The sequence below is a fragment of the Silene latifolia genome, chromosome 4 (genome assembly GCF_048544455.1).
Source record: "Silene latifolia isolate original U9 population chromosome 4, ASM4854445v1, whole genome shotgun sequence".
Taxonomy (NCBI): domain Eukaryota; kingdom Viridiplantae; phylum Streptophyta; class Magnoliopsida; order Caryophyllales; family Caryophyllaceae; genus Silene; species Silene latifolia.
Genome location: NC_133529.1, coordinates 99917128 through 99927136, shown reverse-complemented (window position 1 = coordinate 99927136; position 10009 = coordinate 99917128). Strand labels below are relative to the sequence as shown.

The 10009-nt window shown below is 38.8% G+C and overlaps 1 long non-coding RNA gene across 2 annotated transcripts; it reads left to right on the top strand.

Annotated features, from left to right (window-relative positions):
- Window positions 1-3500: 3500 nt before the first annotated feature.
- LOC141653642 (uncharacterized) lies at window positions 3501-7201 on the top strand. Of its 2 annotated transcripts, none has more exons than XR_012547478.1 (3): window positions 3501-3643; window positions 4262-4309; window positions 7085-7201. It is a non-coding gene; the product is annotated as an uncharacterized LOC141653642 (long non-coding RNA). The 2 variants fall into 2 exon arrangements; XR_012547477.1 differs by lacking the exon at window positions 3501-3643 and adding an exon at window positions 3655-4075.
- Window positions 7202-10009: the final 2808 nt, after the last annotated feature.

Here is a 10009-nt window from a genome sequence, read left to right as displayed (position 1 = left end):
TGTTATTTATGCCTGCTTTTGGTTCCTAGATTTGTATTATTGACATTATCAATCTATGTTACTCTGTATCTGTATGTCTTTAATTTACGTATTATTATTGTTGTATTCGTTTTTTATGTTTGTTATCAAACAAATGCATCTTGATACTTTGTAGTTTGAGTAAATTGCAGCATTTACAGTAAGTAGTAACTTTTAATACCCCTGCATTCCCTACGTTTCGACCTCTAGTTTAAGCTCGGTCAAGTCCTCCATGGTTCATATATGTGCAGCATTTATAAATATGCCCTCTATATTTTTAGGACGGGGCGAACCATGTATTTTTCTTGTATGAGAGCTTAATATGAACTGCATTCATAATTCATATATGCTTTAGTATGTTGTGCTTGCCTTTTGTTCCGACTTCTGAACTAGCAGAGTGTGTTCTAATAATCTAATGTTTCTTTTCTTGGACCAACATCAATTAATTACAAATTCCTGTCACACGAGTCTTTTAAATTACATATTAAGTAGAGGTGGCAACGGTCAATCGGATCGATTTCGATTCGGGTTCTTTTGGATCGGGTTCTTTCGGTTTATTTTTTTTTTTCGATTTCATTCGATTCAACTCGGGTTTGATTCGCCACTTTTAATCGGTTGTAGATATTTCAGTTGGTTCGAGTTCGAGTTGGGTCAATATCGGTGCAAATAAGGTCCGAGTCGGGTCAATATCAGAGCAGATGAGATTCGAGTCAGGTCATAATCGGATCGGATGTCAAGGGATTAGGTCTTTATTCAAAACATTATATATAATACGAATAATTTTTTTTAAAAAAGTAATAAATAATGTTTTTTTTGTATAACTACGATATAATATCTTAATTTATTGACGTCAAAGGGGTGACACTCATGTACAAAAAACACCCTAGATGTGACGCCTAGGTACATTCGGGTCATTTCGAGTTTCAATGTTGGGTTTCTGTCATCAATGTACGGGTTGAAATCGGTTCAGATTAAAACAATTCAGGTTGAAACAGTTCAGGTTCATTCGATCTTGGGTCTATTTCGGATATTACAAATTCGGTTCGATTTCGAATCAATTCAGGTCGATTCAGGTTTCGGGGTGAAGATCAGTTGGACCTTTCGGGTGTACGGTCAGGTGTCGATTCAGGTATTTTCGATCAGTTATTTGGGTTCGGTATACTTTTGTCAGGTCTAGGTGGAGGAGATGTTGATTGTTTTTGTTGCACGGAGCAAAAAGTAGGAGGTGGTAGCGAAGTCACTTTTACTTTGGTCAAGGCATATGGGTTTTGGTTATTGTCAAGTCAATATTAACCTTAGGTCGAGTCAGATTCAGCTTAGGTCATTGTTGTAGCAGGTCATATCGGTCTTGGTTATTGTAACTAAATATTAACCGTAGGTCGAGTCTGACTCATCTTAGGTCATTGTTGGGCCGGTCATTATCAGGTGATAGGTCAGGTCGAGTTTGGTTCGGTTCATTTTTAGTGTTAGGTTATAAACAAGACATTTTATTATGTGATTTTATAGTACGAATGATAGTTTCATGTTTAGGTTCCATTTATTTTGTTCGGTAAGTTGAATATAAATAGATCGCAGATACAGTATCATTTTGCCTATCGGTACCCAGATTCACCCCCTCTTTAGGTTAACCTGCTCCTAGAATATCAGAGATACAGTAGCATTTTACTACTTGAGAAAATGATCACATGCTTTGTAGAGCTAATGTGACAGAACAAATCGGCATTCTTTCGTCTGTGCGACAACTGAAGCTTTGAATCCATTCATACGCTCATCAATCTTGATAAATGAGTTGAGGACATTAGGTAGTTTATATAACCTGATCAGTTTAGACAGCTATATGTTATATACTCGTGTATATGAAATTTAGTATGCATGGTTGTTTTGTTTGTCTGTCATTATCTTGCTGAGCTGTAGATGAAATTGGTGAATTTTTTTTGTACTAGTGCAATTTGTGAGAAATACTTGATTTTCGTGCACAAATGAATTTTTTTTGTACTAGACATGCGAGTTTTCTGACTGGTATTCATGTAGTAACTCCACGAGTTTCAATACGCAAGTCGTAAATGTACGAAGCAAAGGAGAAATGTGAATATGTGATCATATAGATGATGCGTCCAGCAATGCTGGGTTGCAGCATGTCACGTGCCTGCTCAAACATCTTCCATGAAATCTGGATAAAAGTTATCTGTGAGTCTTGACTCTTGACCACGATCGGTGTTTTCGTTTTGGAAGGATACTATGCCTAGCGAGAAATATTTGGTATGATCGTTTAGGTCTCATTTTTCACGTACCTCTTCTTATTATATTTGCTAAAACCAGGTTAGTTTGGATGCACTGTTGGGTCACATAATCGTCATACAGAAAACACCCACTGTTCGGTAATTAGTATTTAATAGGCAAATTGGACAATATAGTCAAACAAAGTACAGTAGCTCAAGATACCAGAGCAAACATTCTATCGAATTCTTCAGCAAGTGATGCTAAATGCTACTTATGGGGCATGTTATTCTACATAATATGCATACTCGCTGTCAATTTCTTGGATTCTGTAGCCGGAAGCTGATTTAGTAGCCCTGCAAGACAAGTAACCGTGTTACCAGTAGCAAAATAGATGTAAAACCTCAGAAAAAAATCCCAGAAAAGAGAAGAGAGGGGAGAGCCGAAATTCGATAAATGATTTAAACATAAATATATACCCTTCCGTATGAGCCATAGTCGTTCTCATAGATGCGCTCTTCCCTCCTTTCGATAACCCCACCTTGGTGGTTGTGGTGGCGGCCATAAGATCCAGGGATCATGTTCTCGCAGATGCGCTCTTCCCTCCTTTCGATAACCTCACCTTGGTGATTGTGGTGGCGGCCATGGGATCCAGGGATTATGTTCTTCACAATCGCTCCAACAACCTCTCCCACAACTCCTCCTACGCCTTTGTGATGGCGTTGGTGTGGATACTCAGATGAGTATGAGTCATATGGCTCATGGATGACTTCTGTCTTGGACTCGTAGTAGGTTGTTCCATCGGGTCGTTGCATGTATGCCATTGCTGTTGATTTCTGAGCAAGTTGATAATGAGTTTACTTTTGCCGCTTAATGTGTTTTGGTAGATGAGAAACAAGGGAGATATGTGATATGCTTATATAGTTGTTGAGTTTTGAATAATCAAATTCCATTTAAAAGCTTTTGTGCACTTCCTGTCCTATTTTGCTTCCTTGCAGTTGTCGAAATCAGATGATTCTGGTAGACTACTGAAGGCATTTGATGTTATTTCTCGACTTCTTGGATGCTTATTATTCACGCAATTGATTTTAAAGTAAAAATGCTTACTCAAGGAATTGCAAACATTGTCCTATCACTATTAGAATATATTCTATAGGTAAGGAAAAAAGCATCTCCATCAGGCAATTCTTCAATTTTCCTCCTCTCATCTACCCTTTTATTTTATTTTATTCGAACTTTTTAGGGGGGGGGGGGGGAGCCGTGTTGATGAGGTCCTTGCTAAGTTGGGTGAACTTTGTGTAGAATTTATTCAAAATAGCAGAAAGTTAATTACACCATTATTTGTGTATTTGTAAATGCATTCCTTTTTTATTCGGTTCACATCTATAGTAAACTCTACCAACTAATGGTAATGTTATTTGATCATCTTCAAAGTGTTCTACTTAATGGATGACTATCTTTAAATAAAAATTCTGCTTACTAGATCTAACTTGGTGGATATAAGTCTGATGTGTGAGATTTTTTTAAATGAGCTATACATCTCGTACTTTGGAGCTTTTCCTTAAAATTGGTGTAGCCGAAGACTCGAGAGTCGAGACTGTTAGTGGCAATTAGTACTCTGAGTTGATTCTCCCGAGATGTGATGTAATTTTACTGACGGCTTTTCACAGGCCATATAAATTATTTTTACGTTTTTGGCGATAATGAGAAAAAATATTCTACTCTGTAGTATTTCTAGGACTATTCGTCTAACTGCGAATTTTCCTTGGATTTTAAGTAAGGCAGAGTACAGTCTTGTCTTTCATGGAAAAGCTCTATGAACTTTGATACGTGTAACTGTGTAAGTAAACCTTAGAAAAGTAGCAATATTTTCGCCTGAACAGTTAACCAATTTTAGGAGAGGGCGATTGTGAGATTGATTATATTGCAGAATGTGCCAAATCAGAAACCTTTCTATAGCTATCGCGCCTATTGGAGGTTTTTATTTACACGGAGTATAAATCTTTCTTTCATTCTCAATTTGCAGGTGACAAAATGTAAAGTGGTGCCCATTGACACATCTTTCTGTGAAGAGGTATGGATTTTGTTAGTACACTCTGATCCTAGTTTTGCTTATGTTCCATTAGTAATTTAGTATGTCTTGTTTTACCAATATTACCAAAAACGTGAATAGTGCAGTTTTTGGAATTTTGGGAATGGGGAGTATAATGAACTCCAAAACAAAAACTTGGAATGTTTTCAACGATCATTGAGATTGTGAAATTGTAGAGTTCCTAGGGGAGACAGTATGGGAGAGTAGTTCCCATGATCTCTGTGACAGGTTGTAATCTCGACATTTCTAGATGTAGCAAACTACGTCTAATAAATATTATCTTTGCTTTTTTGGTATCATAAGTTTTTACCACCAGTAAATTTGAGGATCTCACGTTGCTTCTTGACAGTTCTGTTTTCTAAATTTTCTTAATTATCTCCAACAGAGTTTATCCATTTTGCCAAAACACACTCAATAATATATACTCCGTATTTTTTCACACCCCAACATCACACTTGGGAACTCTTGTAAAAAGTTGGTCTCGTTTGTGTGTTGGGTTGTTTCCAAGGTCTTTATGAGTTGATCGTGATAATCTCAACTCAATTTGACACAGTAGCCTAGGGTGGACGAAGGATGAATTTGAAGGTTTATTACCCATGCAGGAGATTAGGCAGTGTGAGAATCATTCCAAACATTAAATAAGCTGCCTAGAGTTGTATGTTACGTTAAAAAGTTCAGTACCCAAGTTGGCATGCAACATCGGCAAACACATGCAAAATTTATGGCTTGAAGGCTAGGGGAATTCTGGGCCTATTTATCTCTTGATCAGCTATTATTGGTCCTCGTTCCAGTAGAGTGGTGTTCCTAGGAAAATTGTGCTTTTAACGTAAGTAACCTCACCGCATTCTGATACAAACCAAACAGTGGTATGTTGTTGTCTCGGGTAGCTGAATTTGAAAGTTATATACACCCTGGAACATCACTGTTTTCGAATAACTGCAAAGGGTTGAAGCAAGCTTCATAGTGTCATATGTTGTGCTCAAAAGTCTCTTGTTATGCAAGAATGCCTTCATAATCATCTAGCTATATCATCATTAAGGATACTAAGGGAGTAGTTCAATGTCAAATTATCATCTTATTAGAAAAAAAGGGTCTAGTCACAGGTCTGTGGGGAGTTTATGGATTGGATGATGATCTTGACTCAGTAACTTAAAGGTGGTATAAGACGGCTGAATTTGAAGGTTAATACATGCTTTGGACTGGCTTTCCTGTGCAGTGTCTCTGATTTAGTTTTGATCACTTCAGGGTCCTGGAAGGCCTCATAACATGCACCTTATATAGCCTCAGGTTTTATACTCGAAAAAGTTTTTAGTAAGCTTCTTAGTGTCGTATACCATGGTTCAAAAATCACAATTTACCCAAGATGACATTCAGAGTTTACTAATCATGCCACAAAAAGGCTCTTGGTAGAGAAGTTTCCCGATTTGGGACGTGTGTAAAGTCCCCGTGAGTTTCGTTGATAGGGGTTAGGATGTAATAATGATCAATTTGAAGGTTAACACATGCAATTGACAATTTCAATAGCTTTTCAGAACCATTTCAAACTTTAAGGTGCTCAGGGTCATATGTTAAATGTTAAAAAATCACTCTATACCCAAGCTGGCATCCAAAATTGGCAAACACATTTAATCGTAGTCTTAATAACTGGTGAAGTTGTGAGTCGAAATACCATTTTATTCGCTATAGTGACATATTACGGGATAGTTGTTCCTTGGGTGTATGATTTTTTGTTGACAACCTCGACCATGGTCTAATGGTCTTTGAGTGTCTATGAGTTGGTTTTGGCAATATCAACTCACTTTGATACTGTTGCTAGAGTGGTCTTGGAAGCTCTAATTCGATGGCTATAGTTACGTTTGGATGAGCTTTCCTAGGCAAAGTTTCGCAATCGGTCATAAGTTTAAAGTTAGTGTGGTCATATATGTTCAAAGTCACAATTGACCAAGGCGACTTTAAAAAACGACTGATCATGTAGTTAGAAGGCTCCTGGTACTTGGTTGTGATAGTAGTGGCCACCATAGTAGTCGGGGGGAGCACCAGCCTCACAGCTCAGTTTCTCTCGTACAATTTTCTGAACAGGATAGGCAGGCCGGTCTATTCCTGGACCAGTCTTCAGATGAGTGGAAGTTCTATGGCTCATTAAGGTTGAAAATTTCCTAGCTGTCTCATAGAGTGGTGGTGTGAGGACGCCATTGCTTGTAACCTGACAAAACTGACCCGAGCCGAACTCGCACCCAAACAGAAGATCCGAATTTGACCGCAACCCGAATTGATCCAACCTGAATGTTTGTTGTCATATATTGACCATTATCCCTAAATAACTTAATAACTAAACACCCGAAATGACACATCCTGAACTGACTCGACCCGCACTCGACCTAGTTGACCCATTCGCTAGGTTTAATTGCCTGCGATTTGATTAATTTGCTAGTTTCTTTCTTGCCGTGTTTGATGAAACTTAAGAGAGCCGTCTCTTACTCTTATACTGTGCTGGAAATGGAATAATATTGAATCCACCTAAATTATTTAGGTTATATTTTGCTTTTTTTTGGTGCTCCGAGTATTTTGAACTAATCTTTTGTGCTGATTGTTCCGATGGTGAAAAATATATACCACATGAGGTCAGGGCTGATTTGTTCCACAAGTCGAAATATATTGTCTTGTGTTGCTATTCAACGTCACTGCTGTGTCTCAGGCAATCGCAGGTTTTTTCTGCTCTTTTGGTGAACCATACTGATTAGGAGCATATTTTCCCAGGTTGATAAGCGGAACTTTGTTGAGACTTCCACATATGATCACGTCTGAACCTGGAACATATTCTTGAGATGATAAAGAAGATTCTGAGTCACTCATCAACTACAAGTCTACAATTAGGAATGTGCTCTGTATCTTTGTCTTGACTCTTGTATAGTACGTAGTATTCAGTATTCACTATCAGGGGAAAATGTTTTTGGGTATAAAAGGATCCATAAGGGAAGTTTTTAACGGAACTCAACCTGTCATAGATTCAGCCCTAGTGACTGTTATCTATACCAGCTAGTTTTAATGTTGTGTATTTTGGGTGAGTTTGCAGTTCGATGCTGTTACAGTAGGAGGAGCGTTTTGCATGGAAAACCGTCTGATGCTCCGTAGTTAGCGTGATGATGTGGATTGCGTTGTATCAAAGCATAAAAGCTGTAACAGGATTTCAAAAACATTTGCGTTGAATTGGGAATTCTACTTTTTCATTCAAAGCTTAATTCTTCATTTGTTACTCATTTGTCTTCTGAGTTTCTTCATCAGCTACTCATTAATCGTGAATCATGTTACGCAATATAACATTTAAAATTAGTTATTTATTTCAACATTCCATTTGTATCTAAAGTTAGGTGTCAGCAATTTTAATTCAACTTTGACACAATCGTCAAAGTAAATTTTTTTTTTTTTTTTTTTTTTTTTTTTGACAGCGGTAAAGAAAGGTGCTACAGTCTCATAGCTTGACAGGCCAGGCCATGCATTATGTTATTAAGATGCCTCGGAATAAAAACAAAACATAAACAATGAAAAACACTAGAAAGCCCCTACATTTCCTCAAGGAGATCAGAGATTAGATGATTGGCCTTTTCCACTCCTGCTAACTCATTGAGAAGTTGTAGGCAATCCGACGATATCTGAAGATGAAGAAAGCCCCCCGAAGAAGCCCATATGAGAACATCTCGTACTCCCAAAGCTTTCGCTTACATTGCTGATTCCGCTTTGGTTCGCATCTGTCGTCGCATCAACTCGCAGCCCCTCCAATCGTAGGCCACCCATCCAAAAGCCGCCTCATAATTCCGGTTCCAGCTAGCATCAACTTGAACACGTATCACATCACACCGATCCTGATTACCAATCAATTGAAAAGGGTAACCATCCTTTATCTCAGATTTCATAACATCAATGCTGACCTCGCGATTCCCCCTTGAATTAGTCCTTAACCCATTTCCATCAATATGGTCACTGAGAATATGAGCCTTTTCCCTAATCGAGTCAAAGAGAGACCCAGAGATATAACCTGTGAGTTCAAATTCATGTTATCAAATTTAGTCTTATTGCGTAAAGCCCATAGGCCCCACAAAACTGTCATGAACATTATCACCCGCTTCTTCCCGTCCTCACCGCTCGATAGATATTTAACCCAATCAATGATCCAATCACTGATGTTTAGTGTCCCTACATTCTCAACCCTGATCCCTAGATCTGACCCTGCCCAAATCCAAGCTGATAATGAGCAATCACGGAAAATATGTTCAACCGTTTCCAAGTTCTCCTCCTCAACCCCACACATTCCACAAACAACACTTGTGACCAGATTTCGCTTCTGAAATTCCTTTCCCACCGGGAGTGTGTTGGTAAGGATTCTCCAAACAAGAATTTTCCATGTATTAGGGATCGGGAGATGCCATAATTGTTTCCTACAAAACTCCTTCCCCCGGTCGCTAATCCTATCTCTATCTTTCTGTGAACCTTTCCCATTCATGTATTCATAAAAAAGCAGCCCATACCCACTCTTGACAGAATAAATCCCATCCTTCGTTAGAGGCCAGAAGACCTTATCCAACACCCTCGAATTACGAACATGCATCGCCAGAATCCGTGCCGTAGACTCATCAGTAAAAAGTGTCAGTATGTATGGTTCATTCCACTCTCCATTAGGCATAAGAAGGTGTCTCACCTATAGATGTGCCATATTAACATCATTTATACCTAGCCAACAATCCTTTGGTTCCGAATACTCACCTCCCACCCATCGTGATAGCCAAACGTTTAAAGTTGAACTTCTTCCGGGTTTCCAGCCGATATGATCCCTAATCAGCTGTAACCCATGAAGGATGCTGCGAATACCCCACGACGCACCAACACCCTTGGAATGGTCGCTGAAAAACGTGAATTTATCCGTTCCAAAGAGTTTGTGTCGAAAAATCTTGCTAAATAGAGAAGAGTCTCCAGAAACTAATCTCCAACCATGCTTGGCCAACAGAGCTTTATTTACACATTCTACATTCCGAATCCCTAAACCTCCAGCACTCTTCGGAAAACTCAGAAATTTTTTGCTGCACCAGTGAACATTCTTCCCTAGTTTGCAACCCGTCCACCAAAATTGTGCCAAAAGAGAGTTAATCTTTTTTGCCACACTTACCGGAATTTTTAAAACCGATAGAAAGTAATTTGAGAGATTTGATAGGACAGATGAAATCAGAGTAAGACGTCCCGCCGGTGACAAGAAAATCCCATTCCAAGAAGAAATGCGTTTTGTAATGTGCTCCACTAAAGATTTAAAGATTCCTTTTTTTATTCCTGAAACTCCGCCGGTATTCCAAGGTACTTCCCAATTCCTTTGTTATTCCTGATCTGCAATACCTGCAACAGCTTCTGAACCTTAGCCAGAGTAGTATTTGGGCTGAAGAGGATACCTGATTTATCTGGATTTAATCTTTGTCCTGAAGCCTCACAATAATCATTAATAAGACTCATAAGATTAGCAGCTGTGTGTCCCTTATCTTTAAAAAAGAAGACTGAATCATCCGCAAAGAACAGGTGCGTGATAGACCGTACTCCTCTGCATAGGTTAAAACTATGAACCCGTCCCACCTCATGAGCGAAGTCAATATTTGTCGCGAGAATCTCCATGCACAAGATAAAGAGGTAAGGGGACAGCGGGTC